Source organism: Lotus japonicus, chromosome 4 (assembly GCF_012489685.1).
Source record: "Lotus japonicus ecotype B-129 chromosome 4, LjGifu_v1.2".
Classification (NCBI taxonomy): Eukaryota; Viridiplantae; Streptophyta; class Magnoliopsida; order Fabales; family Fabaceae; genus Lotus; species Lotus japonicus.
In genome coordinates this window covers 59242284-59264264 of record NC_080044.1, presented here as the reverse complement: position 1 = coordinate 59264264, position 21981 = coordinate 59242284, and positions in this window count along the sequence as shown.

Here is a 21981-nt window from a genome sequence, read left to right as displayed (position 1 = left end):
GAGAGTGAATCTTAGTGATAGCTAAGTCAGTGTATTGTTAGTCACTTGTAGGTTTCAAGTGCAGTTGTAACAATTATCTGATTAGTGGATTGCCTTCATTCTAAGAAGGAAGAAATCACCTTAACGGGTGGACTGGATTAGCTTGAGGGATTTATCAAGTGAACCAGGATAAAATACTTGTGTGCTTTTCTCTTCTCTCTATCTTTATCCGCTGCACCATTTATCTTAGAGAAACCGAAAAGATTTACTTTAAATCTTAAGGGGAAAGTTTTGTACTGAAAACGTTATTCAAACCCCCCCTTTCTACCGTTTTTCATACCTTCAATTGGTATCAGAGCGCAAGTTCTGATTACCACACCTAACAGTGTTCAGTGATCCGGGCCGGTGTGAAAAACAATGGCTGCCACCACCAGTGAAACTCAAAGAGATGGTTACAATGCAAAGCCTCCTATGTTCGACGGTCAAAGGTTCGAATATTGGAAAGATAGACTGGAAAGTTTCTTTCTGGGTTTCGATGCAGATCTCTGGGATATTATTGTGGATGGCTACGAGCGTCCAGTTGATGCAGATGGCAAAAAGATCCCAAGGTCAGAGATGACTGCAGATCAAAAGAAGCTGTACTCACAACATCACAAAGCAAGAGCAATTCTTCTAAGTGCTATTTCCTATGAAGAGTACCAGAAGATTACAGATCGTGAGTTTGCTAAAGGCATTTTTGAATCTCTGAAGATGTCTCATGAAGGAAACAAGAAAGTCAAAGAATCAAAGGCATTGTCTTTGATCCAAAAGTATGAATCCTTCATCATGGAGCCAAATGAATCCATTGAAGAAATGTTCTCCAGATTTCAATTGCTTGTAGCTGGCATACGACCTCTCAACAAGAGCTACACAACAAAGGATCATGTCATAAGGGTCATCAGGTGTCTTCCTGAAAGTTGGATGCCCTTAGTGACTTCAATAGAGCTCACGAGAGACGTTGAGAATATGAGTTTAGAAGAACTCATCAGCATTTTGAAATGCCATGAGCTGAAGCGCTCAGAGATGCAAGATCTGAGGAAAAAGTCCATAGCCTTGAAATCCAAATCTGAAAAGGCTAAGGTTGAGAAGTCAAAGGCTCTTCAAGCTGAAGAAGAAGAATCTGAAGAAGCATCAGAAGATTCTGATGAAGATGAGCTGACTCTGATCTCCAAGAGACTCAACCGCATCTGGAAGCACAGGCAGAGCAAGTTCAAAGGCTCTGGAAAGGCAAAAGGAAAGTATGAGTCCTCAGGCCAGAAGAAGTCTTCAATCAAGGAAGTCACATGTTTTGAGTGCAAAGAATCTGGGCACTACAAAAGTGATTGTCCAAAGTTGAAGAAAGACAAGAAGCCAAAGAAGCACTTCAAGACCAAGAAGAGTCTGATGGTGACATTTGATGAATCAGAGTCAGAGGATGTTGACTCTGATGGTGAAGTCCAAGGACTCATGGCAATTGTCAAAGACAAGGAAGCAGAGTCAAAGGAAGCTGCTGACTCTGACTCAGAATCAGAAGGAGATCCTAACTCAGACGATGAAAATGAGGTATTTGCTTCTTTCTCTACCTCTGAACTGAAACATGCTTTGTCTGATATCATGGATAAGTATAACTCTTTATTGTCTAAGCATAAAAAGTTGAAAAAGAACTTATCTGCTGTCTCCAAGACTCCTTCTGAACATGAGAAAATTATTTCTGATTTGAAAAATGAAAATCATGCTTTGGTAAATTCTAACTCTGTGCTTAAGAACCAGATTGCTAAGTTAGAAGAAATTGTTGCCTGTGATGCCTCTGATTGTAGAAATGAATCTAAGTATGAAAAGTCTTTTCAAAGATTCCTAGCTAAAAGCGTGGATAGAAGCTTAATGGCTTCAATGATCTATGGCGTAAGCAGAAATGGAATGCATGGCATTGGCTATTCTAAACCAATTAGAAATGAGCCTTCTGTGTCTAAAGCTAAATCCTTGTATGAATGCTTTGTTCCCTCTGGTACCATATTGCCTGATCCTGTACCTGCTAAAGTTGCTAAAAACCCTCTTAAAAAGGGATCTTTCTCTATGACTAAATATCATGCAAGTATTCCTTTAAAATATTATGTTGAGACACCCAAGGTGATCAGAACCTCTGGGGTAACTAACAAGAGAGGACCCAGAAAGTGGGTACCCAAGGACAAGATTATCTATGTTGCAGATATCCTTGATAGCTCCACTGAAACACCAATCATGGTATCTGGACAGTGGATGCTCGCATCACATGACGGGAGAAAGGCGTATGTTCCGAGAGCTGAAACTTAAGCCTGGAGGCGAAGTTGGCTTCGGAGGATAGATTGCATAAATTTGATGCTAAGTCTTCTAAGTGTCTATTACTTGGTTATTCTGATAGATCTAAAGGTTTTAGATTTTATAATACTGATGCTAAGACTATTGAAGAATCTATTCATGTTAGATTTGATGATAAGCTTGACTCTGACCAGTCAAAACTAGTTGAAAAGTTTGCAGATTTAAGCATTAATGTTTCTGACAAAGGCAAAGCTCCAGAGGAAGTTGAGCCAGAGGAAGATGAACCAGAAGAAGCTGGTCCCTCTAACTCACAAACTCTAAAGAAGAGCAGAATCACTGCAGCTCACCCTAAGGAATTGATTCTGGGTAACAAAGACGAACCAGTCAGAACCAGATCTGCCTTCAGACCTTCTGAAGAGACCTTGCTGAGTCTGAAAGGATTGGTGTCCTTAATTGAACCCAAGTCAATAGATGAAGCTCTTCAGGACAAGGATTGGATTCTGGCCATGGAAGAAGAATTGAATCAATTCTCCAAGAACGATGTTTGGAGCTTAGTGAAGAAGCCTGAGAATGTTCATGTTATTGGAACGAAATGGGTATTCAGAATCAAGCTAAATGAGAAAGGAGAAGTAGTCAGAAACAAGGCAAGGCTAGTTGCTCAAGGCTACAGCCAGCAGGAAGGAATATACTACACTGAAACATTTGCTCCAGTAGCAAGACTGGAAGCAATCAGACTGTTGATCTCTTTCTCAGTAAATCACATCATAGTTCTACATCAGATGGACGTAAAGAGTGCCTTCCTAAATGGTTATATCTCAGAGGAAGTCTATGTTCATCAACCCCCAGGTTTTGAAGATGAGAAGAAACCAGACCATGTGTTCAAATTGAAGAAATCACTCTACGGTCTGAAGCAAGCTCCCAGAGCATGGTATGAGAGACTTAGCTCATTCCTTCTGGAGAATGAGTTTGTAAGGGGTAAAGTAGATACAACTCTTTTTTGCAAGACTTATAAAGATGATATCTTAATTGTGCAAATTTATGTTGATGATATTATATTTGGTTCTGCTAATCAATCTCTATGCAAAGAATTTTCTGAGATGATGCAGGCTGAATTTGAGATGAGTATGATGGGAGAATTAAAGTACTTTCTGGGAATACAAGTTGATCAAACACCAGAAGGAACATATATCCATCAGAGCAAGTACACTAAAGAACTTCTGAAGAAGTTCAATATGCTGGAATCTACAGTGGCCAAGACTCCAATGCATCCTACATGCATTCTGGAGAAAGAAGATAAAAGTGGTAAAGTATGTCAGAAGCTCTATCGTGGCATGATAGGTTCACTTCTATACTTAACTGCATCTAGGCCAGACATATTATTCAGTGTTCATTTATGTGCTCGATTCCAATCAGATCGAAGGGAAACCCACTTAACTGCTGTTAAGAGGATCCTAAGGTATCTGAAAGGCACCACTAACCTTGGCTTGATGTATAAGAAAACATCAGAGTATAAGCTTTCAGGTTATTGTGATGCTGATTATGCTGGAGATAGAACAGAGAGAAAAAGTACTTCCGGAAATTGTCAATTTCTGGGAAGCAATCTAGTCTCATGGGCAAGCAAGAGGCAATCAACCATTGCACTATCAACTGCAGAGGCAGAATATATCTCAGCAGCAATATGCAGCACTCAGATGCTCTGGATGAAACATCAGCTGGAGGATTATCAGATCCTTGAGAGCAATATCCCAATCTATTGTGATAACACTGCTGCAATCTCATTGAGTAAGAATCCTATCCTACATTCAAGGGCAAAGCACATTGAGGTAAAGTATCACTTTATTAGAGATTATGTGCAGAAGGGCGTACTTCTTCTGAAGTTTGTTGATACTGACCATCAATGGGCAGATATCTTTACAAAGCCCTTAGCAGAGGATAGATTTAATTTTATTCTGAAAAATCTAAACATGGACTTCTGTCCAGAGTGAAGATGGATCAGAACCTCTGACTATGATACTTCTTGATCAGAAGATGTCTAGTCCAGAAGGTAACTCAATCAGAGTGTGTGTGCCCACTGGTACTGACTCTGAAGCTGAGACAACAACACGTGCGTCAGAATTTCTGATGCATAGTTCCTTGTGCCCGTGTGACAGTCTGTTATGATTGCGTGTAGATATGCTTATCTCCTGTGTGTGATTGTGTATTTTACTGTTACTATCTATCTTTAATTTTCAACCGTTGATCTTAAAGTGCTTTTTGAATCAACAACGGTTATTTGATAAAACCCACTATACACACACGTTCTCGTTCACTTCCGGTTTTCACTCTCGCACTCTCTGTTTTTTCAAAACCGCTCTTCTCGATTTCTCTCTCGATCTCTCTTCATCTTTCAAACTTCATCTTCTACCTCAAACCTTCAACCTCTTCAAAATGGTGAGACAAACCAGAAGATCTACTGCAGATGCACCTCAGTTCCCTCACATGGTAGTTGGTTTGGCAACGGGTCAAAGGGGCTCTGAGAACCCGGCACAAGAACAAGTTCAAGCTCAAGAGCAGTTTGTTCCAATTACAGAACGGGGCTGTGCCATTCACTGTGTTTATCCTCCTGAGGAACTCCAAGTCCTGGCAGAATGGAGATTCAACCTCGACAACTTGGCTGCAAATGGGTTTGATCTTCGTCCTGAAGTCCAAGCTCAAGGTTGGGGAAATTATTTCAACCGACTTCGAGGACCGGTGTATGAGAAATTGGTAAAGGAATTCTGGAAGCACGCCGACTGCGATGATACTCAGGTGGTCTCTCACATTCTTGGAAGGAAGATCATCATCCCTGAGAAGTCATTCGTGAATCTGCTAGGTGCAGAAACTGCTTATGGGTATCGGTTCCAACTGACGGAATCGAAGCTGAAACCCAGCACCAAGGACATAGTCAACCAGGCTCTGTACACCACCTTCAAACCGGGCAAGACGAGTTACAAGGTGATGGATCTTCACCCCAAACTCAGGATCTGGCACAAGATTCTGCTCAACTGCATAAACCAGAGACCGAAGGGCAGTTCCCCAGACTACATCAACTTCAACCAGAAGGCGATGTTGTTCTTCATCCAAAATCAGGAGAAGATCTGCCTTCCCTACTTCCTGTTCTCTTACTTGAAGGAATGCATCCGGAAGTCTCGCACCACCGCCTCCATCAAGTCTGCAATCAAATATATCCCTTTTGGGAGGCTGCTCTCAGACTTTCTAATTGAAAGCAACTTGGTGCAAGATTTGATCAATGCTGGTTGCACAGAGGATTTGAGCACAATTGTCAGTGATGTCTTCACTGCAAACTCCCTGAAGAAGATGGGTTTGGTCCAGAAGAAGATTGCTCCTGCTCATGAAGACACATCTTCTGAAATCAGAGGAAGAAGAATGCCTCTGAATGACTACCCTCTGTGGACACAAGCGGACAATCCTGACGCCATCAGATGCTATGTTGAAGACCTCAGGGCTCAAGGTTTCGAAATTGACCTTGATGATTTCGTCAGCAGACTACCGCCAGCTCCAGAGTTTCCTTCTCCTCCCAAGAAGAAAACCAAGAGGAAGATGGTTCTGGAAGAATCCTCTGAAGAATCTGATGTCCCTCTGGTCAAGAAGACAAAGAGAAAGCCTGATGATGGTGATGATAGTGATAGTGAGGATGGTCCTCCAAAAAAGAAGCAGAAGAAGGTCAGAATCGTGGTGAAGCCTACTCGGGTGGAACCAGCTGCTGCAGTGGTCAGAAGGACTGAACCTCCTGCCAGAGTGACTCGATCATCAGCACATTCAAGTAAGCCTGCACTTGCTTCTGATGATGATTTGAATTTATTTGATGCACTTCCTATTTCTGCCTTACTTCAACACTCCTCAAATCCCCTCACTCCTATTCCTGAATCCCAACCAGCCGCACAAACCACCTCTCCACCACATTCCCCAAGATCCTCCTTCTTTCAACCTTCTCCTACTGAAGCACCACTCTGGAATTTGCTTCAGAACCCAACCTCTAGGTCAGAAGATCCAACCTCTCTCCTTACCATTCCATACGACCCATTATCTTCTGAACCAATCGTCCAAGACCAACCTGAGCCCAACCAAACAGAACCACAACCCAGAACGTCTGATCACTCTGCTCCCAGAGCATCAGCACGTCCTGCTGTCAAAACCACGGATACAGACTCTTCAACAGCCTTCACACCTGTATCCTTCCCAATCAATGTTATCGACTCTCCTCCCTCCAATACCTCTGAATCAATTAGAAAATTCATGGAGGTTAGAAAAGAAAAGGTATCTGCCTTGGAAGAGTATTACCTTACCTGTCCAAGCCCTAGGAGATATCCTGGCCCTAGACCTGAACGTCTAGTTGACCCAGATGAACCTATCTTGGCCAATCCTATCCAAGAGGCAGACCCCTTAGTTCAACAAGCTCACCCTGTCCCTGACCAACATGAGCCTATTCAACCAGACCCTGAACCTGCACAATCAGTGTCTAACCAATCCTCGGTTAGATCACCTCACCCTCTGGTTGAAACTTCAGACCCTCACCTTGGAACCTCTGAACCCAATGCTCCCATGATTAACATTGGTTCTCCACAAGGTGCCTCTGAAGCTCATAGCAGCAATCACCCAGCCTCTCCTGAACCCAACCTCTCCATAATTCCCTATACTCACCTTCAACCCACATCTCTCTCTGAGTGCATCAATATTTTCTATCATGAAGCCTCTTTGAGGCTCCGCAATGTGCACGGTCAGACTGATCTTAGTGAGAATGCTGAAAATGTGGCTGATGAGTGGAACAATCTGAGCACTTGGCTAGTGGCTCAAGTTCCGATTATGATGCAGCTCCTGCATGCAGAGGGCAGTCAGAGCATTGAGGCTGCAAAGCAACGGTTTGCTAGAAGGGTGGCTCTTCATGAACTAGAACAGAGAAATAAGCTTCTTGAAGCAATTGAAGAAGCCAAGAGAAAGAAAGAACAGGCAGAAGAAGCTGCACGTCAAGCAGCAGCTCAAGCTGAACAAGCCAGACTTGAGGCAGAGCGTCTTGAAGCTGAGGCTGAGGCTGAGGCAGAGCGACTTGCACCAGTTGTATTTACTCCTGCTGCTTCTGCTTCCATTCCAGATCCTCAAGCTGCTCAGAATGTTCCTTCCAGCTCTACTCAGACAAGCTCATCCAGACTCGACATCATGGAACAACGTCTTGACACTCATGAATCCATGCTGATTGAGATGAAGCAAATGATGATGGAACTTCTGCGACGCACTGACAAACCTTAGTTTAGGATCTCTTCTTTTTCCTTCTTTTTATTTAACGTTATTTTATTCAAACTCTGTTTCTTTTTATTTACTTATTCTATTCTATTCGTTTGTGATTATATATGCATATCCTTATATATATTTGTGTCACATATGTTTGCAAAAATCTCGTTTTTTTTCATAATCTTTTTGTGTTTACATCATACATCACTTCTCTAAAAAGTCTAGAATGGAGGATCTCTCCTCATTCTTCTACACTCCTGGCGCTGCTCTGACCTATCCTTCTCCAGACGATCCAGTACATGCTGGATGTTGCTGAGCCTGTTCTTTAGCTCATCCCTCACCAGAATCTCTTCTGAAGTCTTGAGCTTCTCTTCCAAACACTCCTTCTCTTCCAGCAGCTTGAGTTCAAGCCGGCTGAGTTCTTGCACCTCCTCCACGAAGGCAAGAAATTCCTTCAGGTCTCTCTCCAACTCTGGACGCAGGTCCTCTTCCAGCAGTGTCCGTGTTAGCTCCGAGATGGTCGTTGCACCCTCTGGATGCCTGATGTTCAGGAACAAGTCCTCTTCAAAGGCCTTCTTCCTCAGCTCTTCTAGTGCTACGTTGTTTGATGCCATTTTTTTACTGAAAATTATTCGAGGTGTGAAGCTTACCTTTCTCTCCAACGCTTTTTATAGGCTTCACTTTCTCTCTGCAAGTTAATGCTCCTACAGTTTCTCGAGGTTAAGTTCTTGGTAACTGACCCTTCTATTTACTCACTTGACCGGTGGTAAACGTTCATCCCTTGCATTAACTCTTTTATTTATTTTCGCCTAACTCTGATTCTTACATCGTTTTCATTTTCTTTTAAACTTAGACCTTCTCTAAGGGGGAGTACCTTGTACTTCAAGCTAAGTTTTTTACACCCCAAGCTTTTTGCTTATGACAAAAAGGGGGAGTAAACCCAGTTTTTGATGTGTAAGATGTGTTAGTGTGATTTATTTTTCTTTTGGAGAATTCAAGAGTTCCACCTTCATGACCATAGATGTGTCACTGGGCAAATACAAGGAATACATTTCACTTCTTCTGAAGTGATTCTAAGTTGACTCTGATACCCAAGACTCTGATACCTTGTCCATGACTCTGATCACTTATGCGCTCTGATTATTCGTTTTTCATCTATGTCATAAGTTTTTCACTCTGAACTCTTACATCATTTAGCTCAGAATCTAGACTTTACTAACGTTTTCATCAAGTATTAGATTCAGGGGGAGCTAAGCTCAGAATCAAGCAGTGACTTGAATTCAGAATGAGCAAGATAAACTATTCACATCAGGATAAGTCTTATTCTATATCTCTAAACTCTGAGTGAATTCAGTTTAATGTTTAAGAATTGTTCATCAAAAATTTTAGTTTTGTCATCATCAAAAAGGGGGAGATTGTAAGATCAAGTTTTGATCTAGTAGTACAACTCTATGTTTTGATGATTACAAGTTAACCTTTTGATATGAACAATTGTGGTACTCTAACGTGTTTTTCTGAGTGTGCTATTTACAGGCTCTGACCTCAACTCAATCTCACACAAATCAGAAGCACTGTGTATAAAGAGTGACCCAAGCAACGCTTTCGCATTCACCATGTTCAGTATGAACAGTGGAAAAGCTTCAGAAGTTCTGAAGCTATACAAACTCTGATGTGGACTCAGTCGCTAGAAGCTCTGAAGATCCAGAAGTTCTGATAACCAAGAAACACTGAAGGTTCAGATGTTCTGATGGTGTAGAAGACTCTGAAGATCCAGAAGCTGAATAGTGGAAACTCTGAAGTCCAGAAGCAAGAAACTCTGAAGGCCATGTTCTTCCCTCTGAGTTCAGAATCAGAAGATACAATGGTCAGAGGATCTGTGCTTTCCCTCTGACTCTAATCAACCGGCTTCACAAGTTCCAATATGAAGTATTCCCCTGATCAGAAGTCTCCTAGGTTAAAAGGTCAAGTCGCTATCCAAGTACAAAAGCAAGTGTACCTTCCTGACGACCTACCTGACGTTCTCAGCCACAGCAGAAACTGGATTTTCCAGAACTGCCCTCCAACGGTAGCATTTCCCATGCAACGCTCAACCCTAATCCTTGGAGTATATATAGAGGCTGAAGATTGAAAGAAGCGGCTAAGAAACTAAAGAGAAGCATTCACACGCGCAAGACATGTTCAAAATATTCTAAGCTTTCTTTCATCTGAAATTCATTGTGTTTACTATTAGCTTTTTAGAAGCAAATCTCTTGTAAACATTTCTTTGATAAACAGTTTGTTTAGTTCCTTTAGGAGATCAAGGTTGATCGGATCCTAGAGAAGACTAAGAGAGTGAATCTTAGTGGTGATTCCTTTAGGAGATCAAGGTTGATCGGATCCTAGAGAAGACTAAGAGAGTGAATCTTAGTGATAGCTAAGTCAGTGTATTGTTAGTCACTTGTAGGTTTCAAGTGCAGTTGTAACAATTATCTGATTAGTGGATTGCCTTCATTCTAAGAAGGAAGAAATCACCTTAACGGGTGGACTGGATTAGCTTGAGGGATTTATCAAGTGAACCAGGATAAAATACTTGTGTGCTTTTCTCTTCTCTCTATCTTTATCCGCTGCACCATTTATCTTAGAGAAACCGAAAAGATTTACTTTAAATCTTAAGGGGAAAGTTTTGTACTGAAAACGTTATTCAAACCCCCCCTTTCTACCGTTTTTCATACCTTCAAGACCCTCTATATATATAGTAGGGAGGGAAACCCTAGAAATGAGTGAGCTTGGACCTATGGGCCTTACAAAGAGCTGGCCCATAAGTCCATTAGCCGAATCCCTAAATTTTATCCCTAAGTATGTAGTTGGTCCCTATGTAGTTGAGCATCACTGTCCTGGACGTGCTGTTTTGGGGCACCCTTCATGTATATGATTGATAGGTCTTGAGAGGGTTGGGGACCTGCCCAATCCATATCTTATGATAAAAATAATTTGTAATGGTAAAATTGAGCGCGGTCGGTCACAACCCAAGCAATTGCTTCCACGGATTTTTTACTAGTGGAGAAATTTTTTGGGATAGTTTAGTTCCAAGTGTAGCGTATCTTTATAGCGGAGTGTTATAATTTAATTGTTGGTATATAGACAATGAGAATTATGTTTGTCGGTGAAGACAATGATTGTCGGTGTAGAGAATGAAGACTGAAGACCATTACAATCAAGGTGGAGATTGTTGGGGTTGATTGCAATGTAAGTCCACATTGCTAATGAAGGAGAAAAAAGATCAAGGAAAGCTATTGGAGAAGTCTCACATTGCTTAGATTAGTGAGGGGTGAGAGAGTTCAATGCTATATATATGGATCTCAGACTCCTTATTTCAACACACCAAAGCAGTAGCATCTGAAAATACTTTAAGTTCATATTTGTGTTTTTTTTCTCTTATGCTCTTGTTTTAGAGTATTGTGAGATGTAGTCAAATATTCACATTGGAGAGTGTGGGTGTACTGGGGTCATGAGTGGTTGAGAGTGAAGTCTATGTGTTGTAACAATTTTCACATAGGCATCGTTTGGTAGATAAGAGAGATAGAGAAGAGAGAGTAGGGAAGAGAGAAGTTGAGTAGAGAGAAATATGTGAGAAATATAGTAGATTTAAAGGTTGTTTGGTATGATATAAAGAGAAAAGAGAAAGAATGAGGTGGAGGAGAGAGAGAAAAATAATTTTTATTGTGTCAAAACATTTCTTGCGGTTTTTGACAATTTCTGGCAACTTGTAACCGCCATAAATGTTAAAATATTAATTAATGCAGCAGCTCTCCTCTCTCTCTCTCTCCCAATTTCTCTTCATTTTGGGGAGACCCCAAAACCCACCTTCTCATCTCTCTCTTTCCCCCTCTCTGCTCCTACCAAACAAGGGTGCTTCTTCTTTCTCTTCTCTAACTCTCTCCAACCTATCTCTCTCTTCACAAACTCACTTCTACCAAACATAGCAATAGTGTTTATTCTCTGGTTGTCGGTTTTGACAACGGCCGTGGTTTTTTCTCCGGTTTTTGAGTTTCCACGTTATATTTTTGTGTTATTGATTGCAGGGCCGTGTATAGACAATTTGGGGCCTAAGGCAAAAATATCGAAGTTATTTTATTTTGGCAAGAATTTTGAAGAGGTTTAATGTATCATATAAATTATTAATTTTTATATTAATCTTCTAGGTTTTCACTGCTGCGAAATCAATTATTAGAGTTTTAGAATAAAATATTTCTAACATATCGCTTCAACAAATCATTTATTAGAGCTGCGAAAGGAATAAAACAGTGAGAGATCTTATAACACTTTAATATCATGTATCTTATTTGATAATTCACGTCAAGGTAGAAACAATGGATTTTTTTAGAGAAAAAACAATGAGTGAAACTACAAATATATAAGTAGAAAAAAACTAACAATTACGAGTAGACACAAATAATTTTTTAATTTTCAAAATGTAAAAATAACGGGTATGTAATCTAGTAGTTTTTTGAAAAATGTAAATTTGATAATTTAAAACACTACTACTAATAAGTGTTAAAGTGACACTTCCCACAATTTCATTTTCGAGTTCCCACATTCCATTGCCCATATTGCAGTTAGATACATGAGTTTTCACTGTTCCATTATCTTTTTCAAGTCTCAATAAAATATACTATATAGGTAAAAAAAAAAATGGGGCCTTAAATAATTTTGGGGCCTTAGGCAATTGCCTAATTATTTTAAAGCCTTACACGGGTCTGGTTGATTACGCTCTCAGTTTATTTTACTTCTTCAGCTGTGTTATTTCCTAACAAAACGAATAGGACAATTTCATAAAAAAATAGGTAAAGATTAAACATTCCCCGTATCGTCTAGAACAACAAAGTTCTGCAAAGCCATGAGCTCATGGTATTTTTTTGGTGCTTGAACTTTTATGAAAATGTGGATTTTTATAGCCTCGGATGTATAAAAAAAGGCGCAATTTTTAAAAATTTAAATTTTCTAAAAAAAAAACGCTGGTTTCGTTTTTTCCAAAAAAATCTCAATTTTAATTTTTTTGAAAAAGGCACAATGATTTTGTGGTTTTGTGGCCATGAATGGCTGGGATATTTAGTCACTCAATTTTAGGTGTAAATGTATGCAATACTAGTTTTAAACCCGTGCCTTGCACGGGGGAATTTGTTCTTGATTTTTTTTTAAAAAAAATATGTTTAACAAATTGTTTAATATTTATTTATTAATTATACTTATGGTGTTTTTCTAATGGTTTTTTAAAGTTTTGTGGGTGTTATTTTGTTAGTTTAGCATATAGGTTTAGTGTTCCCAAAAATGGTCAATTTTTCCATTGTTGTTGTTTTAGAGCAATGTGTTTTTGTGTGGAAACCACATATATATATATATATATATATATTATATATATATATGTCCTAAGATTTTCGAACAAACAATGATTCATTGAAAAATTGACAAACGTGGTCAATATACGAAAAATTTAAAAATTGTCAAAATGATTCAAATTGACCACCGAGGTCAATATACCCAAAAAAGTATAAATTGTCAATGCAGATAAAGAAATATAAAGAAACGTTTAGCACAAACTCTATTTATGTGTAAGCAACATAAAGGGAATGGTTCTAAATCTTCTCCACATTGATCTTCTTCATCATATCTGCACTTGTAAATTTGACTTGAATTTTGAAATTATTTGTGGGTCCATGAAAATTTTGAGCACATTAAATGCCGATTTGAATCACTTTCCGAATCTATCATTCCCTTCGACCTTGAAAAGAATTTCCTTGTGCAATAAATCACCAATTTCTTTTGGGGGGTGTTCCATGCAGCCGTTCTACAATTTATTTAAAATAAAATGAATTAAATTAATATTTATGATTTAATTTTTCAATGTAAAAGTACTTATTTTTAAATGTATATGTTTACCTTTTTCATTTCATCCAAAATTTCATTGCTTTTTTTGTTGATCAGAGAAATACCATCGCGATAAAAAATTGTCATAGTTGCAGATCCAGTATTGTCAGCAACATTCATCAACAGCTTGTACCTTAGGCAAACATCAATACTTAAATTAAATGTACTCTTTATTGAACAAAGTAATTTATTTATTCAAAATGGAGTTTACCGTATGGTAGGAGTTACGTGTTTGTTACATGTTGGACAAAAATATTGTGCTCCGTCAGAGTATGCTGCTGTGTGACATTTGCAATCATGATAATACCAATCATCTGTGTTCACAATTTTCTCAATCGCAGCATACACAATGAATATTGTCCGCTGCAATAATGAATTTGTGCTTTAAAATTTTGTTGTAGCTACAAATGTTTGTAATATTAACAATGATAATAACATAGGTATATTTAATACATTTAAATGTACCTACTCAATGACATGTTTTTTCTATTATGAATGTATTATAGTAGGTTTACCTGTTATTATTTAGATAAAATCTAATTTGCAAAAAAAATATTAAATAAGTTTACTGATACTATTTTATTCATAAAAGTAATGGAATTTTCTACTTAATGTTTTTATCAGTTTAGAAAAGTATCAGCATTAAAAAACGCACTTAACTATACTAATTATGTTCTTTATAAAATCAAAAAGGTAATACAGGTGTAATTTTTTTTATAAAATAATTATTAATATACTTTTTTAAAACTGATAAATAGTTGAGCTTCATTATTTTGTATTTTAAATAGGATAGGAATATAATGAAGGTATGAAAAACGGTAGAAAGGGGGGGTTTGAATAACGTTTTCAGTACAAAACTTCCACCTTAAAGATTTTGACAATCTTTCGAGAACTCAAGTGCTAAAGATAAGAGATAGAAAAGCACACAATGATATTATCCTGGTTCACTTGATAAATCACTCAAGCTACTCCAGTCCACCCGTTAAGGTGATTTCTTCCTTCTTAGAATGAAGGCAATCCACTAATCAGGTAAGAGTTACAACTGCACTTGAAACCTACAAGTGACTAACAATTACACTGACTTAGCTCACACTAAGATTCACTCTCTTAGTCTTCTCTAGGATCCGATCAACCTTGATCTCCTAAAGGAACTAAACAAACTGTTTATCAAAGAATTGTTTACAAGAGATTTGCTTCTAAAAAGCTAATAGTAAACTCAATGAATTTCAGATGAAAGAAAGCTTAGAAGAATTTGAATATGTCTTGCGTATGTGAATGCTTCTCTTAGCCGCTTCTTTCAATCTTCAGCCTCTATATATACTCCAAGGATTAGGGTTGAGCGTTGCATGGGAAATGCTACCGTTGGAGGGCAGTTCTGGAAAATCCAGCTTCTGCTGTGGCTGAGAACGTAGGTAGGTCGTCAGGAAGGTACACTTGCTTTTGTACTTGGATAGCGACTTGACCTTTTAACCTAGGAGACTTCTGATCAGGGGAATACTTCATATTGGAACTTGTGAAGCCGGTTGATTAGAGTCAGAGGGAAAGCACAGATCCTCTGACCATTGTATCTTCTGATTCTGAACTCAGAGGGAAGAACATGGCCTTCAGAGTTTCTTGCTTCTGGACTTCAGAGTTTCCACTATTCAGCTTCTGCAACTTCAGAGTCTTCTACACCATCAGAACATCTGAACCTTCAGTGTTTCTTGGTTATCAGAACTTCTGGATCTTCAGAGCTTCTAGTGACTGAGTCCTCATCAGAGTTTGTATAACTTCAGAACTTCTGAAGCTTTTCCACTGTTCATACTGAACATGGTGAATGCGAAAGCGTTGCTTGGGTTACTCTTTATACACAGTGCTTCTGATTTGTGTGAGATTGAGTTGAGGTCAGAGCCTGTAAATAGCACACTCAGAAAAACACGTTAGAGTACCACAATTGTTCATATCAAAAGGTTAACTTGTAATCATCAAAACATAGAGTTGTACTACTAGATCAAAACTTGATCTTACAATCTCCCCCTTTTTGATGATGACAAAACTAAGATTTTTGATGAACAATTCTTAAACATTAAACTGAATTCACTCAGAGTTTAGAGATATAGAATAATACTTATCCTGATGTGAATAGTTTATTTTGCTCATTCTGAATTCAAGTCACTGCTTGATTCTGAGCTTAGCTCCCCCTGAATCTAATACTTGATGAAAACGTTAGTAAAGTCTAGATTCTGAGCTAAATGATGTAAGAGTTCAGAGTGAAAAACTTATGACATAGATGAAGAACGAATAATCAGAGCGCATAAGTAATCAGAGTCACGGACAAGGTATCAGAGTCTTGGGTATCAGAGTCAACTTAGAATCACTTCAGAAGAAGTGAAATGTATTCCTTGTATTTGCCCAGTGACACATCTATGGTCATGAAGGTGGAACTCTTAAATTCTCCAAAAGAAAAATTAAATCACACTAACACATCTTACACATCAAAAACTGGGTTTACTCCCCCTTTTTGTCATAAGCAAAAAGCTTGGGGTGTGAAAAACTTAGCTTGAAGTACAAGGTACTCCCCCTTAGAGAAGGTCTAAGTTTAAAGAAAATGAAAACGATGTAAGAATCAGAGGTAGGCGAAATAAATAAAAGAGTTAATGCAAGAGAAGAACGTTTACCACCGGTCAAGGGAGTAAATAGAAGGGTCAGTTACCAAGAACTTAACCTCGAGAAACTGTAAGAGCATTAACTTTCAGAGAGAAAGTGAAGCCTATATAAAGCGTTGGAGAGAAAGGTAAGCTTCACACTTCGAACAATTTGTAGTGAAAAATGGCATCATACAACGTAGCACTAGAAGAGCTGAGGAAGAAGGCCTTTGAAGAGGACTTGTTCCTGAACATCAGGCATCCAGAGGGTACAACGACCATCTCGGAGCTAACACGGACACTGCTGGAAGAGGACCTGCGTCCAGAGTTGGAGAGAGACCTGAAGGAATTTCTTGCCTTCGTGGAGGAGGTGCAAGAACTCAGCCGGCTTGAACTCAAGCTGCTGGAAGAAAAAGAGTGTTTGGAAGAGAAGCTCAAGATTTCAGAAGAGATTCTGGAGAGGGATGAGCTAAAGAGCAGGCTCAGCAACATCCAGCATGTACTGGAGCGTCTGGAGAAGGATAGGTCAGAGCAGCGCCAGGAGTGCAGAAGAATGAGGAGAGATCCTCCATTCTAGACTTCTTAGGGAAGAAATGTATGATGTAAACACAAAAAGATTATGAATAAAACGAGTTTTGCAAACATATGAGACACAAATATATATATAGATATGCATATATAATCACAAACGGACAAAGTAAAAATAAGAAACAGAGTTTATCAAAAGTAAAACAAAGTTAACGAAAAAGAAGAAAGAAAAAAAAAGAAGAGATCCTAAAACTAAGGTTTGTCAGTGCGTCGCAGAAGTTCCATCATCATGTGCTTCATCTCAATCAGCATGGATTCATGAGTGTCAAGACGTTGTTCCATGATGTCGAGTCTGGATGAGCTTGGCTGAGTAGAACCGGAAGGAACATTCTGAGCAGCTTGAGGATCTGGAGTGGAAGCAGAAGCAGCAGGAGTAAACACAACTGGTGCAAGTGCTTGGCATCTAAGGGCTTCAGCCTCAGCTTCAAGTCGTTCTGCCTCTAGTCTTGCTTGTTCAGCTTGAGCTGCTGCCTGACGTGCAGCTTCTTCTGCTTGTTCTTTCTTTCTCTTGGCTTCTTCAATAGCTTCAAGAAGCTTATTTCTCTGTTCTAGTTCATGAAGAGCCACCCTTCTAGCAAACCTTTGCTTGGCAGCCTCAATGCTCTGACTTCCCTCTGCATGCAGGAGCTGCATCATAATTGGAACTTGAGCCACTGGCCAAGTGCCCAGATTGTTCCACTCATCAGCCACACTTTCAGCATTCTCACTGAGGTCAGTCTGACCGTGCACATTGCGGAGCCTCAAGGAGGCTTCATGATAGAAAATATTGATGCACTCAGAGAGAGATGTGGGTTGGAGGCGAGTATAGGGAATTATGGAGAGGTTGGTTTCAGGAGAGGCTGGGTGATTGCTGCTATGAGCTTCAGAGACACCTTGTGGAGAACCAATGTTAATCATGTGAGCATTGGGTTCAGAGGTTCCAAGGTGAGGGTCTGAAGTTTCAACCAGAGGATGAGGTGATCTAACCGAGGATTGGTTAGACACTGATTGTTCGGGTTCAAGGTCTGGTTGAATAGGCTCTTGTTGGTCAGGGACAGGGTGAGCTTGTTGAACCAAGGGGTCTGCCTCTGTAAGGGATTGGCCAAGATAGGTTCATCTGGGTCAACTAGACGTTTAGGTCTAGGGCCAGGATATCTCCTAGGGCTTGGACAGGTGAGGTAATATTCTTCTAAGGTAGACACCTTTTCTTTTCTAACCTCCATGAATTTTCTAATGGATTCAGAGTTATTGGAGGGAGAAGAATCAGCAACATTGGTTGGGAAGGATACAGGAGTAAAGGCGGTGGAAGAGTCTGTATCCGTGGTTCTAGCAGCAGGACGTGCTGATGCTCTGGGAGCAGAGTGATCAGACGTTCTGGGTTGTGGTTCTGTTTGGTTGGGCTCGGGTTGTTCATGGATGATGGGTTCAGAAGATAATGGGTCGTATGGAATGGTAATGAGAGAGGTTGGATCTTCTGACCTAGAGGGTTGGTTCTGAAGCAAATTCCAGAGAGGTGCTTCAGTAGGGGAAGGTTGAAAGAATGAAGATCTTGGGGAATGTGGTGGAGTGGTGGTTTGTGCGGCTGGCTGGGATTCAGGAATAGGAGTGAGGGGATTTGAGGAGTGTTTGAGCATAGCAGAAATAGGGAGTGCATCAAATAAATTCAAATCATCATCAGAAGCAAGTGCAGGCTTACTTGAATGTGCTGATGATCTAGTCACTCTGGCAGGAGGTTCAGTCCTTCTGACCACTTCAGCAGCTGGTTCCACCCGAGTAGGCTTCACCACGATTCTGACCTTCTTCTGCTTCTTCTTAGGAGGACCATCCTCACTATCACTATCATCACCATCATCAGGCTTTCTCTTCGTTTTCTTGACCAGAGGGACATCAGATTCCTCAGAGGATTCTTCCAGAACCATCTTCCTCTGAGCTTTCTTCTTGGGAGGAGAAGGAAACTCTGGAGCTGGCGGCAGTCTGCTGAAGAATTCATCGAGATCAATTTCGAATCCTTGAGCCCTTAGGTCTTCGACATAGCACCTGATGGCTTCAGGATTGTCTGCCTGAGTCCACAGTGGGTAGTCATTCAGAGGCATCCTTCTGCTTCTGATTTCAGAAGATGTGTCTTCATGGGCAGGAGCAATCTTCTTCTGGACCAAACCCATCTTCTTCAGAGAATTTGCAGTGAAGACATCACTGACAATGGTGGCCAGATCCTCTGTGCATCCAGCATTGACCAAATCTTGAATGAGACCACTCTCAATGAAGAGATCAGACAACAGTCTCCCAAAGGGGATATACTTGATTGCTGACTTGATGGAGGCAGTAGTCCTAGACTTCCGGATACACTCCTTCAAGTATGAGAACAGGAAGTAGGGAAGGCAGATCTTCCTCTTGTCTTGGATGAAGAACAACATCGCCTTCTGGTTGAAGTTGATGTAGTCTGGGGAACTGCCCTTTGGTCTCTGGTTTATGCAGTTGAGCAGAATCTTGTGCCAGATTCTGAGTTTGGGGTGAAGGTCCATCACCTTGTAACTCGTCTTGCCCGGTTTGTAATTGGTGTACAGGGCCTTGTTGGTCTCATCCTTCGTCTTGGGTTTCAGCTTCGATTCAGTGAATTGGAAACGATACCCATAAGCAGTGTCTGCACCTAGCAGATTCACGAATGACTTCTCAGTGATGATGATCTTTCTTCCAAGAATGTGAGAGACCACATGAGTATCATCGCAGTCGGCGTGCTTCCAGAATTCCTTTACCAGTTTCTCATACACCGGTCCTCGAAGTCGGTTGAAGTAATTTCCCCAACCTTGAGCTTGGACTTCAGGACGAAGATCATACCCATTTGTAGCCAGGTTGTCGAGGTCGAATCTCTATTCTGCCAGGACTTGAAGTTCCTCAGGAGCAAATACGCAGTGAACGGCACAGCCCCGTTCTGCAATTGGAACAATCTGCTCTTGAGCTTGAACTTGTTCTTGTGCCGGGTTCTCAGAGCCCCTTGACCCGTTGCTAGACCAACTACCATGTGAGGGAACTGAGGTGCATCTGCAGTAGATCTTCTGGTTTGTCTCACCATTTTGAAGTGGTTGAAGGTTTGAGGTAGAAGATGAAGGTTGAAAGATGAAGAGAGATCGAGAGAGAAATCGAGAAAAAGGCGGTTTTGAAAAGCAGAGAGAGAGAGTGAAAACCGGAAGTGAAAGAGAACGTGTGTGTATAGTGGGTTTTATCAAATAACCGTTGTTGATTCAAAAGCACTTTAAGATCAACGGTTGAAAATTAAAGATAGATAGTAACAGTAAAATACACAAATCACACACAGGAGATAAGCATATCTACACGCAATCATAACAGACTGTCACACGGGCACAAGGAACTATGCATCAGAAATTCTGACACACGTGTTGTTGTCTCAGCTTCAGAGTCAGTACCAGTGGGTACACACACTCTGATTGAGTTACCTTCTGGACTAGACATCTTCTGATCAAGAAGTATCATAGTCAGAGGTTCTGATCCATCTTCACTCTGGACAAAAGTCCATGTTTAGATTTTTCAGAATAAAATTGAATCTATCCTCTGCTAAGGGCTTTGTAAAGATATCTGCCCATTGATGGTCAGTATCAACAAACTTCAGAAGAAGTACGCCCTTCTGTACATAATCTCTAATAAAGTGATACTTTACCTCAATGTGCTTTGCCCTTGAATGCAAGATAGGATTCTTACTCAATGAGATTGCAGCAGTGTTATCACAATAGATTGGGATATTGCTCTCAAGGATTTGATAATCCTCCAGCTGATGTTTCATCCAGAGCATCTGAGTGCTGCATATTGCTGCTGAGATATATTCTGCCTCTGCAGTTGATAGTGCAATGGTTGATTGCCTCTTGCTTGCCCATGAGACTAGATTGCTTCCCAGAAATTGACAATTTCCGGAAGTACTTTTTCTCTCTGTTCTATCTCCAGCATAATCAGCATCACAATAACCTGAAAGCTTATACTCTGATGTTTTCTTATACATCAAGCCAAGGTTAGTGGTGCCTTTCAGATACCTTAGGATCCTCTTAACAGCAGTTAAGTGGGTTTCCCTTGGATCTGATTGGAAACGAGCACATAAGTGAACACTGAATAGTATGTCTGGCCTAGATGCAGTTAAGTATAGAAGTGAACCTATCATGCCACGATAGAGCTTCTGACATACTTTACCACTTTTATCTTCTTTCTCCAGAATGCATGTAGGATGCATTGGAGTCTTGGCCACTGTAGATTCCAGCATATTGAACTTCTTCAGAAGTTCTTTAGTGTACTTGCTCTGATGGATATATGTTCCTTCTGGTGTTTGATCAACTTGTATTCCCAGAAAGTACTTTAATTCTCCCATCATACTCATCTCAAATTCAGCCTGCATCATCTCAGAAAATTCTTTGCATAGAGATTGATTAGCAGAACCAAATATAATATCATCAACATAAATTTGCACAATTAAGATATCATCTTTATAAGTCTTGCAAAAAAGAGTTGTATCTACTTTACCCCTTACAAACTCATTCTCCAGAAGGAATGAGCTAAGTCTCTCATACCATGCTCTGGGAGCTTGCTTCAGACCGTAGAGTGATTTCTTCAATTTGAACACATGGTCTGGTTTCTTCTCATCTTCAAAACCTGGGGGTTGATGAACATAGACTTCCTCTGAGATATAACCATTTAGGAAGGCACTCTTTACGTCCATCTGATGTAGAACTATGTTGTGATTTACTGAGAAAGAGATCAACAGTCTGATTGCCTCCAGTCTTGCTACTGGAGCAAATGTTTCAGTGTAGTCTATTCCTTCCTGCTGGCTGTAGCCTTGAGCAACTAGCCTTGCCTTGTTTCTGACTACATCTCCTTTCTCATTCAGCTTGTTTCTGAACACCCATTTCGTTCCAATAACATGGACACTCTCAGGCTTCTTCACTAAGCTCCAAACATCGTTCTTGGAGAATTGATTCAATTCTTCTTCCATGGCCAGAATCCAATCCTTGTCCTGAAGAGCTTCATCTATGGACTTGGGTTCAATTAAGGACACCAATCCTTTCAGACTCAGCAAGGTCTCTTCAGAGGGTCTGAAGGCAGATCTGGTTCTGACTGGTTCGTCTTTGTTACCCAGAATCAATTCCTTAGGGTGAGCTGCAGTGATTCTGCTCTTCTTTAGAGTTTGTGAGTTAGAGGGACCAGCTTCTTCCTCTGGTTCATCTTCCTCTGGCTCAACTTCCTCTGGAGCTTTGCCTTTGTCAGAAACATTAATGCTTAAATCTGCAAACTTTTCAACTAGCTTTGACTGGTCAGAGTCAAGCTTATCATC